This window comes from Lolium rigidum, chromosome 2, assembly GCF_022539505.1.
Source record: "Lolium rigidum isolate FL_2022 chromosome 2, APGP_CSIRO_Lrig_0.1, whole genome shotgun sequence".
In the NCBI taxonomy this organism is placed as follows: Eukaryota; Viridiplantae; Streptophyta; class Magnoliopsida; order Poales; family Poaceae; genus Lolium; species Lolium rigidum.
In genome coordinates, this window is record NC_061509.1 from 134,710,325 (window position 1) to 134,735,265 (window position 24,941).

The 24,941-nt window shown below is 45.2% G+C and overlaps 1 long non-coding RNA gene across 1 annotated transcript; it reads left to right on the forward strand.

Moving 5' to 3' along the window:
• Positions 1-22,316: 22,316 nt before the first annotated feature.
• LOC124687284 lies at positions 22,317-22,748 on the forward strand. Its single transcript, XR_006998170.1, has 3 exons — positions 22,317-22,375; positions 22,451-22,511; positions 22,599-22,748. It is a non-coding gene; the product is annotated as an uncharacterized LOC124687284 (long non-coding RNA).
• The last annotated feature ends 2,193 nt before the right edge of the window (positions 22,749-24,941 follow it).

Below are 24,941 nucleotides of genomic sequence, written 5' to 3' on the forward strand. Positions count from 1 at the left end.
AACTCCTTCGTCTCGAGGGTTTCTCCTGGTAGCACCATGCTGCCTAGATCGCATCTTGCGATCTAGGCAAGCATAAGCTTATTTCGTTGTTCATGCGTTGCTCGTGCTCGAAGCCTTTTTGATGGCGAGCAACGTAGTTATCTTATATGTGTTAGGGTTAGCATTGTTCTTCGTATCATATGCCGTCGTAGTGCAACCCTTATACATCTAGCCGCCCTTACACCTATCTTAGGTGTAGGGGCGGCACCCCGCTTGATCATCGTTTAGTAGATCCGATCCGTTACGGTTGCTCCTTGTTCTTCAAGGATTAGTTTAATATCCGCAATAGTTAGGCCTTACAAAGGGTTGGAGGATCCAGCGGCGCGTAGGGTGTCGTTTGCTAGCCCTAGACAGGACGTTCCGGGGATCAACCTCGTTTTGGTTTTTAGGCCCTGTCTAGGACCGGCTCACGATCACCGTGCGCGAGCGCGAGGCCCAATCGTGAGTAGGATGATCCGATTATGCGGTGAAAACCCTAAATCGTCGTAGATCGCTTTAGCTTTATCTTGATCAAGCAGGACCACCATATATTCGGACACCTTGTACGAATCATGGGTGGATCGGCTCTTTGAGCCGATTCACGAGATAACCCGAGAGCCGATCGAGGCTCGTATTTAACGTTTACGTGTATGCCATGCAGGAAACTAAGCGAGGCATCATCCAACACCTTCCTGACCAGGTATAGGTCAGGTGGCACGCCCTTGCATCAGCATCGGACGTGTGCGCAGAAGGCTTTGCGGGCCGTCGCTCTGAGGGACCAGGGCCAGCCGCATCCCTGAGTTGTTCCCGGCTCTACGGTGTTGCCCGTCGCTCCCCGCCGGTGGGTTTCTGACCGCAACAACCCGCAGTACTAGAAACTGGCATATGGAGTGTTTACAATCGCAAGAAAGTTGCGGCACTATTTTTCGGCGCATCCGATAATAGTGGTCAACGAGGCGCCCTTATCCAATATACTAAACAATCCAGAAGCTACAGGTCGTGTCTCCCTTTGGGGAATAGAACTTTCTCCTCGGGACATCACGTATGAAAAAAGAAAATCAATAAAGTCGCAAATTCTGCCAGATTTCATCGCAGAGTGGATGGAGCTGCAAAATACAGTGACCTCCGGATTTATCGAGAACTTGGACTATGAACTTCGACGGGTCCAAAAGGTTAGAAGGCGCTGGAGCAGGCGTGATACTCATATCACCTGAAGGCGACAAATTAAAATATGTCTTACGGATGACGTTTCCAAATGCGTCAAACAATGAGGCAGAGTACGAAGCTCTTATACACGGGATGAAGATGGCAAAAGCTTGCGGCGCAACTCGACTAAAAATCTTTGGCGACTCACAATTGGTGGCCCAGCAAGTCATGAACCAATGTGATGCGGTCAATGATAGCATGGTGGCATACAAAGAAGTGTACAACGAGCTCGAGAAATTATTTGATGGATGCGAGGTAAATCATATAAGCAGGCTGAGCAATGATGAAGCCGACGTTCTTGCAAATATCGGGTCGCAGTGCCTCGCAATTCCACCAGGAGTGTTCTGGGAGGAAATAACAGAGAGATCAACAAAGCAGAAGAAATTGAAAAAGAAGGAGAAGGAGGAAAAATCCGTGGGGGCTGCAAAAGAAACAGAAGAAGAAGAAGAGGAACAGGATCTAGTATTGATGGTGCAAGTACCATGGATGCAAGCGTACATATCGTATATCCTAAGGAAAACAATACCCGACGATCCAGTTGAAGCAAGGCGAGTTATTCGACGGTCCAAAGCCTTCACAGTGGTCAAAGGGGAGCTGTATAAACGCAGTATTTCGGGTGTATTGCAGCGATGCGTTACACCCGAAGAAGGAAGGATAATCCTGAAGGACGTACACGAGGGAATATGTGGTCATCACGCGAGCAGTCGAGCTATTGCTGCCAAAGTTTTTCGAGCTGGATTTTATCGGTTGACAAGCAATCGAGGATGCAAAGGAGATAGTACGAACTTGTGATGCGTGCCGTAGATTTGCCGCGAAACCTCATTCTCCGGCAAGCAGAAGTTGACGCCAATACCATTGTCCCGGCCCTTTGCTCAATGGGGCCTCGATATGGTGGGGAAGTTACATAAAGATTCGCCAGGAGGATACGAGTATATGCTCGTCGCTCGTCGACAAATTTACCAAGTGGATAGAAGCCAAGCCGATAAATTCACCGTACGCAAGCATCTGCAATAAAGTTCGTGAAAAGCATTGTTTTTCGGTTTGGAGTACCTCACAGCATTGTCACGGACAATGGAAGTAACTTTACATCCAAGGAATTCAAGGCATATTGTGCAAAGATAGGCATCAAATTGCACTTCGCGTCAGTCGCACATCCACAAACCAACGGCCAAGTCGAAAAAGCCAATGGTATTATCTGCAACGGTATCAAGAAGCGCTTGTTAGGACCATTGGAAAAAGCACGACACACCTGGCCAGAGGAGCTGCCGAGTGTATTGTGGAGTATTCGAACAACACCAAATACAGCGACACAGGAAACTCCGTTTTTTCTAGTCCATGGAGCTGAGGCAGTATTGCCAATAGAGATAGAGCATGATTCCCCAAGGGTCACGGAGTATGACGAAGAGGCTTCTAGAAAGGCATTAGAAGACGACGTCGATGCATTGGACGAAGCCAGAGATGAGGTATTATCACGGGTCACTAAATACCAACAAGACCTGAAAAACTACCATAGTCGACGTTTGCGACCAAGATCCTTTCAGGTTGGAGACTTAGTGCTACGACTCAATCAAAATAGTACTGAAAAACTCGAGTCACCATGGCTTGGCCCTTACGTCATCACAGAAGTAATCGAAGGAGGAGCGTACAGGATCAAGGATAAGAAGTCAGGGGCTCCCGAGAAAAACCTCTGGAACGTGGCACAGCTAAGGCGTTTTTACGCTTAGTGTCGAAATATAGTCCTCCTTGTAAAAATACAATGTACTGAAATGCCCGCGAGTTTTCAGACTCACTCTTTTCCTTTTTCGGGGCACCGAGTGGGGCCGGAAAAGGTTTTTGATGAGGCGGGCTCGCGGTGCTGCAATATAATAAAGACAGTCGAGATATATATCCTTTTATTCGACAGGCTCGGGGGCTTATGCTCCAGACTTACAATATATATCTCTGAAAATATTTCGCCTTGGTGCGAAAACACCTCGCAAAATGAACAAAGATACAAAATAGCGATCAACAACAAGGCACGGGGGCTCGTACCCGCAAATATAGCATATTCAATATAATTTAGTTGCCTTGGTTTAAAACCTCGCACATACAATAAAGAAATTCACTACCGAGATACTCGGGGGCTTGATGCAGAAAAATATAAACGTTCATTGACTTTACAATATAGAACATGTTTACAACATACAAGAGGCAATTCCGGGGAAAACTCAACAAGTGTAAAGAAAAAGAAATGTCAATTATGGCCTAGTATATTGTCTATGGTCATCCGATTTACAGTACGAGTACTGTGTTCAGCATAGCTGCCCTTCACGAAGAACTCAGCGTCCATCCGAAGAAGTTCATCCATCATATCTTCAGCTACAAGGGTCACATAATCATCAATTTTGCCAACGTCCCTTTTCCTTTTCGCCATCTTGGCCAAGCACTTGGTAACAATTTGGCTCATGTCAAACTTGGGATAGCAGATTTCGATCATCATCATAGCAAACCCGGCGCCGACGAAAGTTGCGCCCGAACAAATCCATGGATTTGGGGAGCATCTCGAAATTTCTCCATCAAACCAAGAAGAGTATTGGGTGCCTCTTTCCGAGGAAACATCGTCTTGTAAACCAGAGACAATGTTCTAGTGCAGAAATCCAGGAACTCGCGAACCTGACAGGCGCGGTCTTGAAACCTGACAATCTGTCGGGTCCGTTCTGGAGTGGCCCACAATAGAGAACCATGGTCAAGAGAAAGGTTAACGAGAAGATTTGTCCTTGCGTTTACCCTCTCTTCTTCGGCAGCAGCGTCGAGAAAGGAACCTATTTGGAGACGGCACAGGAATTTCAAAAAAAAAGAGGATACATCAAGAAGACAGAAGAAGTTTTGATTCGAAAAAGCATACCTGACATATCCACACTGGCTTCATTCATCAATTCAAGCATAAAGTTCTCTCGGGTGGTTGCCTTTTCAGCTTCAGAAACGGCGTTTTCCTTGGCAGCCATGGCTTCTTGAGCTTGTTGAAGTGCAATTTTTTCTGCTTCGGATGCCTTGCGAGATTGCTCCATCATCACAAGTGTTTGCCTCTTCGCATACTGAAGCTGTTGACGAAGTTCTTCCAAATCTTGCGATAAATTCGTACTCGAGGAATCTTCACCAAGTTCAGTATTAACAAGCACTTTCCTCGAGCGAGAAGAAGTAGGCAAAATATCGGAAGGAGCAGGAGTTTGAGTATAGTTATCAAATATCAACTGAAATTAAAAGGTTCGACATCAATCATCAAGCAAAATAGAATTCCATTGATGTTCAGAATAATTACAAGGCATTACAATGGAGCTAGTGGGATAAGTGTCGCCAAAAGCTACTTTGGCGACAGCATCAAAAGGAAGAAAGAAAAAAAAAAGGGGGGGAGACAGGTTGGTCTACTAGACCTCCGTTTTGGATGAGCTTGGAGCTGGAGTTGGCTTGCACCCAAGATAAGCGAGGACCTTCTTCGAGTTCGGTTTCGCAGCCTTGATCAGCGACTGCCACTTTTTGGTCTCCATCTCTTGCGTGTCGCCAACCCTAGTCCAGTCGACATTTTGTTGGCTATCAGCAACAAGGGCAATAGTGCCCTCCACACCAACCTTCAAACCTTCTTGATGAAGTTTGATCCCAAGATTTTCGGGAGTATTGAAGCACTTGGCGAGAGCAAGAAACGGCGCGGGTTGTTCTTTCTTCGGGAAGAAAAAAGGGTACAGCTGCGACAACCCCGCCTCAGCCTTCAAGAAGACCGTCGCGTGCCTCGTCTCCATGAATCTCAAGGAGAGAAAGCGCGTCAAGAAGAGGATCGTTCTCAGGATCCCTAAGTTCATATTCTTGACCCGTTTTTCCTGCTAAGGCAAAAATTTATTGATAAGTAAGCAAGACAGGAGAAGTTCAAGGAAGTCAAAATAGTTTGGGCACTTACTGGCAAAACGATGGCTCTGCGACGCCAGGCGCTTGATAATCGCCTCTTCGCGAGCAGATTGTTCAGAAATATGCTCACTTAAAGAAGTTTCCGCCTCATGAAGTCTCTTTCGAAGATCTTCGACGGTGGCGGCCTCTGCCTTAGCTTTTTTGGCATCTGCTTCAGCCTTCTTACAAGCTTTTTCACTTTGCTCCAGTTTACGAGCAAGTGTGTCAGCATGTTTGTTGGCTTCCGCAAGATTTTCTAAACAAAATAGTCGACAGAAATCAGAATCACGATAAGAAAAGGAAGAAGACGTCGATTTGCCAAAAGAAATAGAAGAATATTACCTTCGGCTTGCTTAGCATAATCATGGTACCCGACAAATTGGGCACCAAGGCGAAGGAATTCTTGCATCAAGGGCTGACAATGGAAAAAGAGAAGTAAGTATCAAACAGGGTAAAAAGGTCGACAGCAAAAAGTAAAAAAAAAAGAGAGGAGAGTTCATAGGCAATGGAAAAGTTTCTTATACAAAAAGGGAGAAGTAAGAAACTTACGTTATTCAGAAGAGGAGTTGCAGAGCCACCAGGCTGAAGAGCAGATTCTGCGGCTGGCTCGACCCTAGCCCTCTTTGGCGAAGGGACATGGGGGCTTGCAGGTGGAGTTGGATGCTCGACGTTCTGTTGAGGAGGCGAGGTTTCCTCTACATCAGGCTGAACATCCGAAACAACTAAAGTACGCGACGTACTCGTTCGAGCAGCCACGTCAATAGGTGGATTTTCTTCCTCGTCACCACTGCAATAAAACGTCGACAATATAAGGAAAAACGACGACAAGTATTTTGCAAGATAAACAACAAAGAGTGATAAGGACTTACGAGCCGACAAGGGCATCCAAGTAAGGGTCGAAAGCTGTCTTCCCTTCGGAAGGACCAACTTCTTCGGCTTTGGAGGTGCCGGAATCTTCGACTTCATTCCTCTTCCTCTTGTTCTTTGGAGAAACAGCAGGAGGAAGGGAGTGTGTCGAGGCAGTGGCCTCAGAATCGGCTTCTTTTTCAGAGGATACCGCAGATTTTCGAGAACCTGCGGCTTCACTCTCAGGGCGAGAAGTACCCTGGTTGTCGTCGGTGACAACGGCCCGTTCTTCGACTTCTCCACCTTCATGAAGGGGAGGAAGAGAAACAAGATCTGGATGGTTCTACAAAAAAGAATAATGTCGACAAGAAAGTTATGCAAAAGATGTCAACAAAAATAAGTACTCGAGAAAAATAGTTCATACGATAATTACCTCAGGGAGCGCGTTGGTGGCGCTAAAAGGCTTTACGCGACAACACGTGGGGACAGGATCTTTCTTGTTGAGGGAGGAGATTTTTCGGACAAGTTTTTCTAAATCCTTGACCGATAAATCTACCGACAAGCGATCCACATCTTTGTCGCCAGCATACTTCCAGAAGGGATTTTTGCGAGCCTGCAGAGGCTGCACTCTAATCCTAAGGAAATAAGCCGTGATTTGGATACCCGATAGTTCTTGTCCTCGGGTATTTTGGAGTTGGTGGATGCGTGTCATCAAGGCTTCTGTCGCCGCTTTTTCTTCGTCGGTAGCCTCTGCATCCCAGGAACGACGGCGACAGATTTTCTCGGTACCATCAAAAGGAGGGATGTTGTCTTCAACAGAGCCATGATTCTCCTCATGAATGTACAACCATTTTTTGCGCCACCCTTGTACTGAGTCAGGGAACTTGACGTCAAAGTACTCGACGTCGTGGCGGACGCAGATGACAACACCGCCAATGTTGTAGGAAACATTGGGAGAGCCATTACGGCGACAGAAGAAAATGCGTTTCCATAGAGCCCAGTTAGGGCTGGACTCCAAGGAAAGCTTCACAAAGCGTGATGAAGATTGAGATATGGAGGATGGAGTTGGGAGTAAGATGATGCAGTTGCAGTCCATACATAAAAAGCAACCCCGTAAGAAATTGTGGATGGGGGCGGAAAGACCACGGATGAGGTGGTCGACGAAACTGACCCGATACTCCATTGGAGGGGTTGGGTAGCTTTCTTCGCTGGGAAAGCGGAGCGCGCCTTCTTTCTTGCTGATCCCCAGCTTCTTCAGCAGATTGATATCCTGAGGGGAGATTTTGGATCTCTCCCACTCCAAGTTTCCCAGATCTTCGGCCGCCATCTTGGATTCGGGTGCGTTGTGTTTGGTGAGCCTGCGCGGTGGCATCAACAATGGCGCAGGAGTACAGTGCGAGTGTGGTGGAGCTCCAAGAACTATAGGGCGCAAGGGAGAATTTTGCATAAGAGAAGCAGAGGTGCGGCGCGAGCGAAAGGACTAGAGGAGGAAGACGATGCCTTTATATCGAGGTGCGGTGAATCGACGCGCCGTTGGATTGAGAGATTGTGGAACAGATGATGTACACGTGGACAAGGGGTAAAAAGTAATTTCATACGGACGAGAAAGCACGAGAGCTACAGTACGTGCGCCAGGAAAAGCGGAGGACGTGTGTCCCCCACTTGCACGACGTGTCAATACGATGTGCAAATTGGGCCCGCAAGACAGTGTGAGCGAAGTTCTCGCGTTTTTTCTGATAAAGTGACCGTGGCTATCGTCAGTAATGATGTCACCTTGGCAAGAGAATACCTCGGCTACGAAGGTCCGTAAAAATGGCGACAGCAGAAGATTCTTGATTATTTCGAGAAGCCTTTGATCAAATACAAGTTTTTGCTCAAATGCTCGGGGGCTACTTTGGAAAAAAGAAAAAATACGAGTATGGCAAAATAGAAATGGCGAGAGCCTATGATCAAATGCAAGCATTTGCCCATAGCCTCGGGGGCTACTCCCATCGGGAGCGCTGTTCGCGCACCCGATAAATATAAAAGTTTGAGAAAGAATGACAATATAGCGACACGAAGCATTAAAGTGTTGAGCCTACAACCAAGCACTAGTCCTTGGTTGTAGCCTCGGGGGCTACTCCCATCGGGAACGCTGTTCGCGTGCCCGATGAAATTAAAAAAAAAGAGAGAGAGAAAGAAGAAAAAAGAGAAGAGAAAGAAAGAAAGAAGAAGTGAGTATATTTCGAGTTATATAAATAACTCTGCATATACTCCCATCGGGAGAGCAATATAAGTCATCCGTTGACTCAATAAAATGTGCTATTCCAACAGCCGAATAAGCACTCGACAATATATTCTCAGAACGCCAAAGTTGCGAATAATTTCTGAATGCCGCAAAACTTTGCGAAGGTAAGACCCCGGATCCGTTCTGTGTGGCGTGGCGCCGTCTCTGACGTCGGTTTGCTACTTTTTTCCGTATCAATAGATACGAAGAAAAATCCTAACGGACGCGTTAGGTACCCGATAAATATGACTGGGACTCGACAGAATGGTAAGACCTTAAGCGGCACTCGTCGAAGTTTACACCAAGTATCCCGAGATCATGTCCAGGGATGTGATTTTGAAGTAGGTTTTTGCGGATTGCCACTAGAGCAGTTAACTAGTACCTGATCCGTCAGATGAACTAGCCCCAACTACCATTATCCCTGTACAATATAGAAATTCATATACAAAGATATGTGATAAAGTTCAGAGTTATCGAATAGATATAAAGGTGGAGATTTTCCCTGACTCTACGATTCAAACAAAATCTCGGGGCTATCGACATAGGCATCCCCAATGGGCCTGCCGAAGAAGGTACCCGGGGTTTATCGAAGGCCCACGACCCGAAGGATAAGAAGATTCGGAAGCCCAAAATATTATTAAGGAAAGCTAGAGTTGTAATAGGAAGCATTATTTGTAATCTTGCGGGACAGGTTAGATACCCTCCCGGACTCTGTAAACTTGTGTATCACGAATCCCTCGGCTCCACCTCCTATATAAAGGGGAGTCGAGGGACAAAGAAAGGATCGAATCATTGTCTCGCAAACCTTAGCTTTATATTGTCGAGTACTTTTCGGCTGAAACCTTCGAGATCTACTTGCCCTCTACATCCAACGAAACCCTAGTCTACTATTTGTAGGCATTGACAAGTTAATACCTTGTCAGGTCCCAATCCATGTTGTGACAAGCTCCTTGATGAAGTTTGCTTCTTGAGAAGACACAATGCTAAATTCTTGAAAGTCATTTCAACTCAAGAGGAGGCCTTGGATGAATACTATCGTTTGAGCAAAGAGAAGGTGCAATGTTGTGATCATGAAGAAGAGATTGACACTTTAAAGAGACACAAGGCCAAGCTAGTTGAAGTGAATGATAGGCAAAATGAGTCCTTGATGGAGTACTTTCGCTTGAGTAAAGGAAAGGAAACTTGTTGTGACCATGAGGACGAAATTGCAACTCTAAAGAGGAGAAATTACAAGCTTATGGTGATCAAGATCATGTATGAGGAAGCCTTGATGGAATATAAACGGGCTAGCAAGGACTATATTTGTCGCAATCATGAAGACGATATTGCCATCTTGGAAAGACAAAAGTGCTCACTCTTGACAATGAATTCTCTTCAAGAAGAAGCTTTGTTGGAACATTTCCGGGTGAACAAGGAGAAAGAGGCTCAAGAATTCGACAACACTCATCCCCATCCGGATCATGTTCGTGAAGTCAACCGCTTGAAGTCCAAAATTGAAAGACTCCAAATTCAAGCGCAATACTTGGAAGGAGTCATTGAAAATAGAGATAAGGCCAATGACGTCTCTTGCAATGAAGAAGGAGTGGCTATAAAGCCAAAAGAGGAGAGAAGAAGGAGGATCAAGATAAAGAGGAACATCAAGATAGGGCCCATTGAAAAATGGGTTCCTATTTCCAAGTCTTGATCCATGAAGGACCTTGCTCTCGGTGGTGCTTATTGTGTGGTTGTTTTGAAGCCACAGGTCTTATGACCGGGAGCAAGGAATTCGTTGTCGTCATCAAGTTCTTTATCTCTACCATCCCCATGACGACAACACGAGCAAGCTTAAAGGTATTAGGGCCTTGACAAGGTGGTGATGTCCTACCTTGTCAAGACTCTTATGTATGGTTCTTTTTGTTCATTGCTTTACACTCTTGGGTCTTTGCACCTACTATAATGAACATGTTGTGGTTCTCTTGTGGAGCTAGTCTCTTCAAGAGGCCACGGTCTAGGACTAATGGAATTTGCTTCCTTGTGTAGAGATCGTGTTTTGTAGGAATTGCGTTGAAGAAAATGAACCATGGAGGTTGTCAAACAAGTTCAATGCAAGTTCTATAACATGATCCTTGCAAGAAGGAGCAACAATGGATTGGAGTTCAAGCTCAATATTTTGGATATCTTCATTGGCAAAGAAGGAATCCATCATTTACTCCTAGCCATATTCTTACCCCAACTTCATGGGGTTGCCGGAAGTGAGAGACAAACCTTAGTTGGAGACACTCAAACATGATGATGGAGTTTGAGTCTATTGTGTGGTTGTGTTTTTGTGTGATGAGACTCATTTGATGAATATGAAAGTTCTTTGGAGGAAGCGAAGTGCTTCTTGTGAGAAAGGAGATGCAATTCCCCCGGTTACCATAGGAAGGATGGGTGTTGGCACTCGCCAATCTCAAAAGCTACCTTCTATGAGTGCCGAGGAAGGACGAAGTTCCACCCATGTGGATCCATCTACACCACAAGGCCAAGTCTCTTCCATTGGACAACCAAGTGCTAGATCACCTCTTCCACAACCTAAAGTTCGGCATCAACAACAATGAGGGTCAAGGCGAGGACCTAAACCATGATGAAGTTCAAGGGACCTCACAAGAATCTATCCTTTTGGTCCATTCTCGCCGGAGTGCTAAAGCGTCAAGACTCTTTCATAACTCAAGCAAAGTACAAGACATACTCAAAAGCAAGATATGAGGGGGTCCAACGGTATAGCAACCCCAATTATTAACACTTCCTTAATGAGTCCGACAAGACAATGGTCTCACTCTCTACCGATAAACGTCAAGGTTTGCTTCTCTACCTTTGTGCTTCTCATCCGGACATTGTGTCAAAAGTGGGTACTTATACCACTCTTGTGCTACATGTCTAGATGTAAAGCACGCATGAACATAGGGGAGTGCGGTTTAAACTTATTGAGCTATCCCTCCCCCATGATGCATAAAGAAATCCAAAACATATGCTATTCGTCAACTAAGTGACTAATGAGCTTAATGTTGAGTTGTAGCCGTGAGTCCTAGATACATCTACGCGACCTCACACTACTAAACTCTTACACGGTGGTTTCGGCCACCAACCTCCTCCTTGAGGAGCTTTTTGTTTCTTTTTGGTTTCTTTTCTTCATTTGCTTTTGGTTTTCTTTTCTCTTTGTTTCTTCATGGGAGATTCACCCAAGCTTGGCTTTTTTCTTGATTTGATTCTTGCAAGCTTGGTTGGGTAGTACCTTAACAGTTCCGTCATCTAATCCTAAGCCATTATCTATCTCTCGAGCCAACTCAGTCTAAAAGCACAAGTCTACACCAAAATCTGAGTGTCTTTGAGTTTGGAGGCCGGTACTACCGGATCTCAGGCCGGTACTACCGCTTTGGGTAGCAATCTGACGAAACTGAATTTTGTCCCCAGAGCGGTACTACCGCCCGAGGTACCGGGTAAGTACCGGTAAGCGGTACTACCGCTTGCGTTTTTGACTAGAGGTACCGATTGGGTCGCGATTTATCTCAAATCACCACAAACCCCCATCCTCCTCAAGCCAACGACGCCCCCAAGCTCAAGACCTCGAGGAAATCGGCCCCGATCTCCTCTTCCAGCCGCCGCCGGCCAAATCTCCTCCGTGGAGAAGCTTCCCCACCCTCGTCTCCACCATGTCCTCCGGTATGAACCCTAATCTCTCTCTGTAGGGTGTGTTGAACTCCCTAGATGCATAGGCTAGGGTTTGATGGAGGTTTGCGGTGGAGAAGCCCTCTTGGAAGCTCTACATGTGCGGAGATACTAGCTTGCAACAATGTGTGACACTATGAACTTCTTTGCCATGTCCCCAACCTAGATCTAGATGTGCAGAGCTTGAGTGGTAGTTCCGCTTGTTCGCAGGCGGTACTACCGGTCCAAGCGGTACTACCGGGTCTGGTTGCGGTACTACCGCTTTGACAGGTTTCACCAATGTTGCTTGTTAGTGTCTTCCTTGATCTCTAACTCCATGGCTTGTGCACTTATCCCCTATTTCCTCCCAAATGTTTGCTATTCACAGGATCATCTAGGCCTCGTGGTGGCGGCAAGGTGAAGCCATCCTCTCGTCGTCATCGAGATGAAGATGAGCAAGAGGAGATCGTTCCCGCTAGACTCACCAAGCGTCAGAGGGACGCGGCAACTGGCAAAAGGACCGCTCAGGGTCCTCGGAAATCAATGGTTGATCTCAAGAAATCCCAATTCTTGGAGGTACGAGGGGCCAATCCGTATTTGCTACCAAGGAATGCTTGTCAATGCCCCAATAACTTCTTATATCATGTCAACCAAGAGAGGATCTACCATGAAGTCTATGGGCCAAGGAGTTCAACTGCTGCCCTCAATACTCCATTAGCATGGACAAGCTCAACTCCAACCTCGAGTATTTTGGAGAAGCTCTTGAGATATGTGTAGAGCAAGGGATTGACCAGCTGATGACCTTCTCTCACAATTACTCCAAGGAGTTCATATGCCAATTCTATGCCACGGTTGTATTCCTTGAGGATGAAGGTGGCTTCCGCTCCTTGAAGTGGATGACAAGGGAACATCTGATGGAGGCCACGTGGAAGGATTTTGCTAGAGGCATTGGGTATGAGCTTAATGACTATGACACCAACGTCTTCCGGATCCACCTCCAGGCCAAGCCAATGGCTAAGGAGAAAATGGCCGATCTCTACATCCCCGGAAGGATGTTGTGTGGAAGTGCCAAGAACCTCCTCCCCGTCTACGACATCATGAACCGCATCTATCGCAGCACCATCAACCCCAAGCACACCAACCATGATGAAGTGCATGGGTTCCTTGTGAACCTTCTTGTGCGCACTCATGAGATGAGGGGCCGCGGCAAGCAATTGGACGTCATGGACTATATTTGGCATGAGATACGTGATTGTGCTTTCCTTCGCAAGCTTCCTCAATATGCACCTTACATCATGAGGCTCATCTGTCTCAAGTGGGAGCAAGAAGGCCGTGGAAATCTTCTTGAGCAATGTCACCCCATCACTATCCATAAGGAGAAGAGTCCTCTTGTCAAGAACCATGATCTTCCAAGGTTCGGCAAGGGAGCTCCCAAGGACAAGGACGGCGACGAAGCCGATAGTGATGATTCCGACTACGTGCCCAACTCCGTCAAGACCAAGGGCCTCTTCGCCAAGCTCACCGCTCGCCTCAAGAAGTCCTTTTGCTTCAAGAGGGACCTTGAAGATAGGATGTATCAAGCTCACCATGACAACAAGAAGATCCGCCAACGCCAAAAGGCGATGATGAGGCACATGCAGCTTCCTGTCTCCGAGGGTTCCGAGGACAAAATCACTCCTCCCGGTGAGTGGAAGTCCAAGCTCACTTGGTCAAGTTCCGAGGACTCCATCCCCGAGCGCATAGTTCGTCCCTCTCCACCACCTCATGGTAAGGGCCAAGTTGAAGATGAAGAGGACGAGGATGAGGACGAGGACGAGGAGATGGATGATGATGAGGAGGAGAGCAATGAGGAAGACGATGATGATGATGATGAGGACGACGAGTGATTCACCTTGGGACGGTAGTATGCTTCTTCTCCCTTTTTGGTGTTACGATGCCAAAGGGGGAGAAGTCGGTCTATTAGGACGGGAATTTGCATGGGATGCCAAGGGCTTGGTGCTTCTTTTTGGTTTTTCGGCCTTGGCATCATATTTCATCTCTAGTTATTCGGAACTTAATTCGTATTCGTATGCTACTCTATTTGTCGATCTCCCGATCCTCCGGTTTGTATTAAGACTTATTCATGGTAGCCTATATTGGTCTAGCCTATATTGGTCTTTATTATCTATCTCATGATTGGCTACATCAATTCTATGGAGGTACTTATTGTGAGGTTGGGTTTTCTCAAAGCAAAGGTATGAAATTCGCCCAAATCTCCTATATGTTCTTGTGTTGTCTCCATAGTGTGCATATGCTATTCATCTTGTCAAAAATCCGTGTTGCATATGAGCATGGTTTGTAGAATCTAGGGGGAATCGTTTCTCTAGGATGCGTGCATTTGTATACAAATGCATATTTCAAATATGCACGCATCTAGGGGGAGCTCCGCCTACTTCTTACAAATCAAGAGCCTTATCATAATATCTTATGCTATATTGCAAATTCTTGTGTTGTCATCAAACACCAAAAAGGGGGAGATTGAAAGAGCAAGATCTATATCCCGTGTTTTGTGTGTTTGTTGACAACACTTGAATAATTCTAACCGTGCACAAAGATTGTCTTTGATGGATTTGTAGGTGTACGGTGCCCTCGCTGAACACACTATGATCGGAAGACTGAAGCGTAGATCTTAGGTTTTCTGGTTTTGTGTGTGTGTCGTGAGGTAACATGGTAGGAGAGGAAAAGAGGAAAAAGCTGTTTTAGCCATAGCGGTACTACCGGTACCAGGAGCGGTAGTACCGCTACCCCTACTGGTACCGCTCTGAGATACCACTCTGAGGGTTGCACACGATATTGTCTCACAGTACTAGTTGCGGTACCTTTGCGGTACCATGAGCGGTAGTACCGCTTGCTAGCGGTAGTACCGCCCACGGTACCGCTCAAGTACCGTAACTCGTTACGGTAGTACCGCTTCGGTACCGCTCCGGTACCGCTTTGAGTCCAGTAAGGTCTAGACCCTACTGCGGTACCTCGAGCGGTACTGCCAGCGGTAGTACCGCTCCTTGTCCACGTGAACAAGTACTGTGTGGATTCAAACACAGAGCGGTAGTACCGCTTGCACAAAGCGGTAGTACCGCTTAGGCCAAAACAGCACACAACGGTTGGATTTGAGGGACCTATAAAAAGGCCCCTTCATCCCCAACTCGATTTCAGCTCTTCTCTCTCTCTCCTCCAGTGTTGCTGAGCTCAAACTGAGTGGATCTCCCTCCCTACCCAATAAATCTTGCTCATACTTTGAGGAGTGGTGGAGGAGACCCCGATCTATCGTTCTACCAAGAGAAATTTCACCAATTCGTGGTAGTCCTTAGTGGATCTTGGTGGTAGAGTTCCTATGGTGGAATCTTGGAAGAAGTGCATCCATGGAGGCTAGCTTGGTGTTGTACTAGCTCCATGGGTTGTTGGGAGCCTCCTTGTGGTGTGGAGCTCGCCCCAACCTTGTGAAGAAATCACCGCCTCGACCGGTGCCTTAGTGGAGAAGGGGAGCACCTTTGTGGAGCTCTCTCGAGGAAGAAGGTGAGGCCTTCCTTCGTGGTGTGGCCGTCTAGCCTCTTGTGTGAGGCTAGCACCTCCTCAACGCAGACGTACTCCCTTTTGTGGGAGGAACTGCGGGAAACAAACCTCGCCTCGTCTCCGCGCCCTCCGGTTGTCCCGCTCCTTACTCTTACTATCTCGTGTGATTCCTTTGCTTGTTGTACTTGTCTAGGATCATTGTAGGAACACCGCCATCGCTAAAGCTATCACCTTTACCTTCCGTTGCCCTAAAAATTGAAAAAGACTAAAACTTGACGTAGCGTCCATTCACCCCCCCTCTTGATCGCTACGATCCATTCACGTGGGATATCTTATAATCTGATAAACCCTAGCCGGTGGCTTACAAGATGTATATATATAGGCGGTGCCAACGATCCGTACCGTTTCGGCCCAAGCCTATCGGCGACGGGCCTCGCTCCGCTCGTCAGAAGTTAGCCTCCCTTTAGTATATGAATTTGGATCACAATATAACACTGAAGATGAGCAAGCCTGAAAGACCACATCACAGCTTCTAACCTGGCTGATCTAGAAAGAACAGAATGCACGGATCTTCAACCAAACTCAAAGCAGCCCGGTCATCTTCAAGGAAGACTTGTAGACGAAGCTCGCACCTACAACATGGCCGGAATCAAGGCAGCTACAAGAATCTTCTAGCCACCATGAGCTCCCATTTTGCTAACTCCCATAATCTTATCGATGAAATACAGAAAGTCCGCTGGCTTTTCATCAAAAAAAAATTATTTGAAGTACTTACTAACAAGACATATGAGGGTCTACATGTCCAGATTGATATAACATTGCAAGGGAGAAGTAACTACCTTGACCTACTTGTTCTCCAATTACTAGGCCTTCCTAGAGAATCTCATAATCTATGTTTTTGATAAAGGGTGTTTTATTACTCAAAAGGTTTAAGAATTACACCCGGCCTCTACATAGCTAAGATGCACACGGCTGTCCAAGTTCATTGCAAAACAAAGTAAATGTTGCATAATCAAAAAAAATAGTGAGACAACCAACTAGTCCATATAGGTTGCAATCCGACGATTATGCAGCCACCCATGTTGGGAAATAAACTTCTTGGCCATATTCTCCAATCGTGTAAACACCTCCGTAAAGAGGTCGCGGTCCTCCAATCGCTGAAGCGACGACCATAAATGGAGCAAAGTCCTACACTGGTAAATAACCTGCATAAGAGAATAATTTTTATCGTTAAAAACCTTGTCATTCCAACTTATCCATAGGGACCATATAACATAAATCGTTCCCACTGTGATAAGAGTTTTAAACCTATAATCCACCACATATAAATCTAGAACCTATCTGAATGATTGATAATATAGACCTAGTGAACCGACACCGGAAGAAAAGGTGTTTTATTGTCTCCTCTACGTGACAGAAAACATATTTCGTACAACCATGCCAGTTGCATTTTGCAAGGTTATCTTTAATAAGAATAACATCCCGACGAAGGTACCATGCAAAAAACCTTGGTTTTCAAAGGTATCTTTATCTTCTAAATGGATTTATTGTTGTACACCGGTTGAATGGGTTCGATTAAAGCTTTGTACATGGAATCTACCGAGAATACAACATTCTTGGTAAGCCCCCAGCAGAACTCATCAGCCCCTTGTATCAACTGGACTGAAGCTAACCTCTGTAGTAGTTCATTTCAAGAAGCTAACCGGGGAACAATAAGATCACTCTTGAACGTTATAGAGGGCGGAGATGTTTCCATTACCTTCTTTAAGGCATCACACTTATGTCGAACAATATTGTACAAGGCTGGATATTGTGCGTGAAGAGTGGTTGTTCCCAACCATTTATCTTCCCAGAACCTTATCTCCGGCCCATCCCTGATGGAGAAAGAACCGTATGGAAAAAGTGCTTCTTAGTTGCAATAATGTCAGCCCAAAAATGTGAATCTCCTGGTTTCCAAAGAACCTGAAAGATCGCTTTTGTGCTCACATACTTTTTCCGCAACAGTTGTTGCCATACGCCATCCTCATTTAACAATCTGGCCAGCATTTTTCCTAGGAAGGACTTATTTTTAACCTCAAGATCGTGAACACCAGTCCACCTTGATATTTTGGACGGCAAACAACACTCCATTTAGTCAACCGGTATTTCTTCTTCTCACTATCTCCTTGCCAAAAGAATATGGATCAGAAATAATCCAATCTATGCAAGACTCCTTTGAGCGACTGGAAAAAAGAAATCATATACAATACCATGTTTGTAAGTATTTGATTTATGAGGACAAATCTTTCACCTAGAGATAGTAACTTTTCTTCCCAGCTACTAAGATCATTTTGTAGTCTTTCCTCAACAAGTGTCTATTCATCCAACGTGAGCCTCCAATAATGTATCGGAATGCCAAGATAGCTAATTTGAAAAATACCGAGCCCACATCCGAAAAGTTCGGCATATATGTTGGCATCGTCTTTGGCCTCGCCAAAATAGAACAATTCTATTTTATGAAAATTCATCTTAAGACCCAACAACTGCTTGAAGGCTGATAGTATTAACTTCAGGTTTGTCGCGTTTTCCAAGTCATGGTCCATAAATAAAATCATGTCATCAGCATACTGAAGAATGGATAGTCCCCCATCAACGAAATGGAGAACTACTCTTTCAATCCAACCATCAACTTAAGCACGCTCAATTAGAATAGCCAACATATCCATCACAATGTTAAATAACATTGGAGATAGTGGATCGCCTTGCCTCAACCATTTTTTTCTGAAAGTATCTACCAATGTCTTCATTGACCTTTAATGGCAACACTTCCACCAAAAATAGTTATTAATTAAAGCGCGCCACTCATCAGAAAATCCTTTCATTCTGGGAGCTTGTTGAAGAAAAGACCACTTAACTTTATCATAGGCTTTTTCAAAGTCGATTTTGAGGATCACCTCATTCAACTTTTTGCGATGCATCTCATGGATTGTTTCATGCAAAGTGACGACTCCATCTAGGATATATTGGCATTGCATGAAAGCAGTCTAAGTAGGGCGCACCATATGATCAACCACCAAGTTTAGTCTAATAGTAGCTAACTTGATTAAAATTTTAAAGCAAATATTAAGTAGACATAATGGTCTGTATTGTTGAAACCATTCCCCATCATAAACTTTTGGTAGTAAGATAATCTCTCTAAAGTTGTTACAGAACAGATCAAGTTGCCAGTATGAGTTCGACAAACAGCTCCACTAAATCTCCTTTAATTATGTCCCAGAAGGCCTCATAGAACTCTGCCAGAAAACCATCGGGGCCTGGCGTCTTATTGTGCTCCATCTGGAACACAACCTTCCTTATCTCCTCTTCAGAATAAGGGGAGGTAAGAATAGCATTTTCTTCCGGAGACACTTGGAGGATATCATCAAATGCTGGATTCATCTAAAGACACATTTGATTTCTCTAGGGTGCTAAACAATCCTTTATAATAGGACGTAATATACGACTTCAGCTGCTCATGGCCTTCAATCGCGATCAAGAGAATGAATGAGTTTCTTCCTCTGTCTACCATTGGCGACACTATGAAAGTATCTCTTATTCGAATCTCCTTCCACCAGGAACTGAGCTTTAAATTTTTGGTACCATTTGAGTTCCTCCTCGCGTAGTAGATCAGCTAACTTTGCATTGTATTGACTTTTAAGTTCAGTTTCTTGCGTTGTTAGCGGTCTTACTTCAGCGATTGCCTCTAGATCATTAATATTAGATGATAGGCTGAGCTTCTCTTGTTTGAGTTATCCAGTCATGTGCCATGCCCACCCACCAAGGTATCTTCGCATAGAGTGTAATTTGTTATTCCACCTTTGGGTTGGGTAACCCGGCGACTGGCTTCTCCCGTATAAACTTAATCATGTCTAAGAAACTATCCCAATGCAACCATCCTAGTTGAAATTCGAAGGACATCTACGGAGATGGTATCCTAGTGGTTAAGAATCTCATAATCTAAGCAGTCTGCTTCATAATCTACTCTACCGATACCACTGCTATTACTACTGCCAGTGCTGCTTATGTTATCGTGCAAGCAGCAACCACGGATGAAAGCATTTTGGTGAGGCCCCACCAAAGTCAGCATCAACGGCGCCACTCTCTCCACCATGACCTTGGAGAGAGTTTCGCCACACTGTGTATGAGGCCAATGGGCGGGAAGTCTTTCACTTCCACTTCCACTGCATCTTTCACCTCCAGTGAATCTGTGATTTCATGATAAGGTTGTTAGTTAGTTATCAGGTCGGACGGTTTTGCTTTGCTCCAGATCGCAGCTAAGCTTGCAGCATGGCGTGGGGAACTAATATGGATGTGGAGTGCTCTCGTCGGAAGCCCGCGTCATTACGCCCATCACCGGGCTGCTGCCGCTGTTCTGACGGGACGAAGCAGTTTGTTATTGATTCACCCACTGCTCTGCAGGCTGCAGCTAGTAAAGCATTACGGAATTAGGTTTCGCTGCACGCAGGATTAATCGGAGGATACATTCCCACGATTGAAGTGGAAAGCAGTTGATGATGTACTGTATTTGCCATTGCTTGAGGCGATGCTCACTCAAAGCTGTAAGCTGAGCCGGAATTAAGTGTGAATTAGGCAGACTAATAGCTGATCGTGTGCTTGGGTGTGTGCCCAGTGCCCGTGTGGGGGTTCTATGCTTGCATTCCGAATCTTGCTCTGTTATCGTAACAAGGAAATGGATGGATCTTGATTTTGCGTTTTCTGCTGCCTGAGACCACTCTGTGCCATGGTACTGAGTTCAGATTTTTGTTGTTGTTGTTGTTGTTGTTCTATATTTGAACTGCTCTTGGCTGGTGAAATAACATGTCTGTGCACTAGCTGCGATAGAATTTATTTCAGTATACATAAGCTTAACCTATTAGCGCTGCAAATTAAATTCACTGATAACATGAAGTAAACTACTGCTTCTAGTACAAGTGACAGAGCCTATCTGAAAGTCAGCAATACAATTTTCTTCTCTTTCAGTTGCTATATGTAGTTATTTGAACTGATGTTTCGTTTGACATTCAATCAGTTCAGTCCGTCGGGCACTCATTTCATATACACATGAGAACCGTGACGAAAACTGTACCAGGGTTTTTTCTCTAGAAACACTACACAATTATGTGAACGACACTCAATCTGTTCTGAAACTTAAAGTCGTGGGAGAAAAGACGTGAGATTTTCAGGTGCTCTTTGGACGGCTACTAGACAAAATATGTCCTAGTGTTGCAGGGAGGTTATGTAAATACTTTGATTTAGCTATAATTTAAAAGCCCCACGAGTAAACTTGCTCTAACTGCGTGTGCAACGACACAAATCTGGTGACCCTTTGCTTATCTGTATTTCACGGTTTGCTGAATCAGAGCTGAATGCGTATACAGTGGGTGCTTTAATTCATTGTCTTTGTTGCCTGTACATTACGTGAACTTTATGTGCCCTTTTACTCTCAAGATACTTTGGGCCTTGAAATTACACAGAGTTCCAACACAAAACCTGCGATGCGAAGAGCCTTTGCCCGCTAAATCCGAACGACTGTTTCACGAAATTGAAATCCAGTCATAGGTTATTCCTACCAGTATGTTGGTACATATTTTCTACTAATTCGAGTACACCCGAACAAGAACAAAGCGTTTGTATCCTGTGATCTTGTCATGGAAATACATGGTGGAACATGGCTTCCGTTGAACCTGATAAAGGGGAGGTCCAAAAATCGGTATTTTCATGTCTCTAAAAGTTCCAAACAAAAAAATTCATGTAGAGGAAATTCGTATGTATGTACGTGCCAATTTTTTACAGTACCAAAATTCGAAAGTACGTAGCTTAGGCAAAATTCACAAGTTTTAAATGAACAATCTGAAGGAACCTCCCCTCTCTCCACATTTATGTAACTTGGTGGTCGGATAACTATGTAGCTTAATATTGGAGTAAGTTTAACCGGGTTCAGTAATACCCATGTTCCAAAAAAATCGCTTAGGATGTTGTCACAGCTTATTACCAGGCAAAGCACCGATCGAAGCAGGCAGCACGGTGGCGCGCACACGCCGGCCAGCGCTGTCCGTCGGCGCACGGAGCAAAGCGAAACGAGGAAGGAACTACCTGTGGGGACATCGGATGCTTGCTGCTCTCTCTCGCTTCTTCTTTGGTTTCCTTGTCTCATCTGAAGGTATATATGATGCCCCCCATAGGGGGCCTCACAGAGATTAGCACCGCTCAGCCCTAGGATCTTTTCCGTCGATGGATCTTGGCCGTTCCCGCGTCTGGCTTCGTGATTGGGTGACGTATCGCTTACTGATTGGACGCGGAGAGCCGGCGTGAGACAAAATCAGAAACTCCCGGGACAAACCCTAGCCATTCGCTTGCAGCCCCGCCCCGCGTCCTCTCTTCCTCGTGCCCCCCATCCCCGCCGCCACCTCCTTGCTCGGCCTCCTCCGCGACGGCGCCGGCGCCCCCAGCCTCCTCCCATGCATCTCCGCGCCTCTCAATCGCCTCGCACGCTGCTCCTCCCTAATCCCCTTGCCTTCTTCTCCTGCTGCGTCCGGCGGCGCCGCTGCGCCTCCCTGGTCGCCCCGCCCTTCTACTTCTCCCTTGCCCCGTCTTCAACCCCACCCAACAGATCCCCCTTTTGGCCAGCCCGTGGGGAGGAGCACGGGAGGCCGCCGGCCGCCGCCATCCACGGCTCCGCAGCTAACAGCAGCAACAACGTTCGAGGTATGTCCCTTCTGACTTCTCACTCCCCGTATTTGCTCTCTCTCCCCCCATTCGCGGGTTGTGTTGTCGCTGGAGGAGAGGGAGGGGTGGAGAGCCCCATGGGGGTGCAGAGGACATGCGACTTGGGGAAGGGACGTGACGGGGGACCAGCAATTGGGGATCTCCTCCACGACTCCCTCGACGTTGCAGGTGCTCTGGTTCTATTCTCCTGGTAGTGATGTCGATTTGGTCACCTACCTTCTCTCCCTATGTTGGATTTATCAGCGAGGAACGGCATGGCAGCGTGGTTTCTGTTTACTCCGCACGGTGTCCATGGCCAATAATGGTGTGCCCCAGTCCCCACCTCTCTGGATCTTGCAAGTTTCATTTGTACGTTGTGTGCTCTCCATAACAGCCATGTCTACTCTGGCAGGTGTTCAATTCGTTGATATATGCATAGCAACCAGATTGCTTAATGGTGGTTTGATTGACTTGCTAGAACTTTGCAAAGTTCCCTGGCAGAAGAGAAAAACTGATATTGCATAATTATTTGCAGATGACTGTTACCTGCTATAAGTAAGCTGAAGGTAAGTTTTGCAAATTAAGCTTGTATTGACGAATCACATGTTTAGCATTTTAGAATTGATGATTCATATCATTCTGCAGTTTGCACTTTAAGTACTGGACAGTCCTAGCTCAGTAAAGTGTTATTTGACACACTTGGATAAACTTTTGATTCTTATATAATCCCTATTTGTGAACCGGCTGGTCCTTGGTAGTGGTTTTGAAGTATTTTCTGTTGAGAAGAAGAAACTTGAGTGATCAGTTCCTACAGAACTGAATAAAGATCGCAATGGGATACTTGAGTTAGCACAGGTTTATGCTTTTGACACGATCTTACAATACAAGCATATCAGTCACTTGACATATGTTTAAAGTTACAAATTCCCATATGATGAAAACTCTTCCCAAGCTTGTTTAAGCAATGAGCAAGACATAATTTGACAGAAGCTTTCAGTCTCTCAATGGTTAAACTGTAACCTATACCATAATACCATATTGCTCTAGGCTCTAGCTATAACATCATTCACATGCAGGTTAAAGGGTATGTCACTGTAGAACAGGTCTACCGGTCATGCAATTGATGCCCTCGAAACATTTCTGAAGGTAAATACCACCTCTGATTTTTCTCTTTACGGTAGCAATCTACATGGTCAATTATCATGCAAAAGAAAAGACAATCCTCTGTGTGTGATGCAAGTTATGTTAGAACGCTAAATATATCATGGATTTTGTGGAGCTATATGATTAACATTGGTCATATACTTGTTTGCCGTTTGTATGACATCAGCAATTTCTAATCCATGAATCTTTGTTGAACCAGGAGGGACTTGCTATCATCAACGACGGGCACATGTACAACAAGTGTATATATTGGTTCCTGTGTGTGATCCCGTTCTCGACTGGTTCTCACTCCACACAACCTTGCCCTCTCTGAAAAGGTAATAAATTAAATCTTGTGCGTTGCTCCAATTTACATCAGTCGTAGTAGCCATGTTGGAGCTTGCAAATATATCATGGATTGGAGTTAAATAGTGGATTTACATATTTGTTGTGCTGGCCAGAAGATGAAGATTGATTGGTGTTGCATATTTTCTATGCAGGCTAGATGATGAAGATCGATTGGTGTCTTCATTATTCCTTGTGATATGGGGCAGTGTGTTCAATTTAGGTAATTTGCCTCAAAATATCCACTATGATGCATTTGGTTTCAAGTGGTAACTTCCTTATTTTATCACATCATGTCCGTAATGCAAGTTGGAACTGCAGCTACGAGTTGTCGGAGAATTCCTTTATAGGTTTAGTAAATGGGCCTTACCTATCTGAGTGTGCCTTCCAATGCAATAGGTTGTAGGAAAGGGCATGATACTGTGAGAGGTACTATCATCTCTGAGTTAAGATATTTATCCAGTTCTAAGTGCACTTTGTTTCTTCCTTTTTAATTGACATGAATTTAGTGGGTCTGAGTTCTCTGGTGATCGACCTGAAGCCATGTTTCAGACTCATTCATTCCCTAAGCGTGCCTTTATTCATATGAATGTTGATTTATACATATCGATTGACCCTGATTTTGTTGAATTTCATGGTAAATATTGCGAAGCTCGACCCTAGAGAGGGATGCATGAAGTGACTGGTTTCTCTATGGGAACTTTCAGTATTGCAATGGAGCCAGGAAATTTCTTTGAAGTTCATTTTCGAGAACCTTGAGTAATGATGATCAGGCCATCCATGAGCAAGAGACAATCCATCATTAAGGTTAAACAAAGGATGACATCCTTCTTTTCAGATAATCGTTGATTTAGTGATGCACATGTTTTAAATGCTACGACTTTGGTTTCCGAATAGGATCATATATATTCAGGTCTCCTTCCAATTTTATCTCATGATTTTCTATCCAGTTTGTGTCTTGTTTTTACTGCACTTGGTGAAAAGTGCATACATGAAGGTCGGTTCAGGCACATTTGCATATTTAGTGGTTGATTAGGTCATGGGCAATGTGACTTATTTTGGGTTAGTACTGTAGTGCACAATACTACCACTTTTCATTTAAATTGATTTTGAATAAGGTCAAGTGATAGGAGTCCATTCGTGCAACAACTACCAGTACCTAAAGGTTGATTAACTAAACATGTCTCTGTTTGAGTTAACTAATTGTGAGAGGTACATGCCCGTGTTATGCATTTTGATTGGGAATTTCATAAGAGGTGTGCTTCGG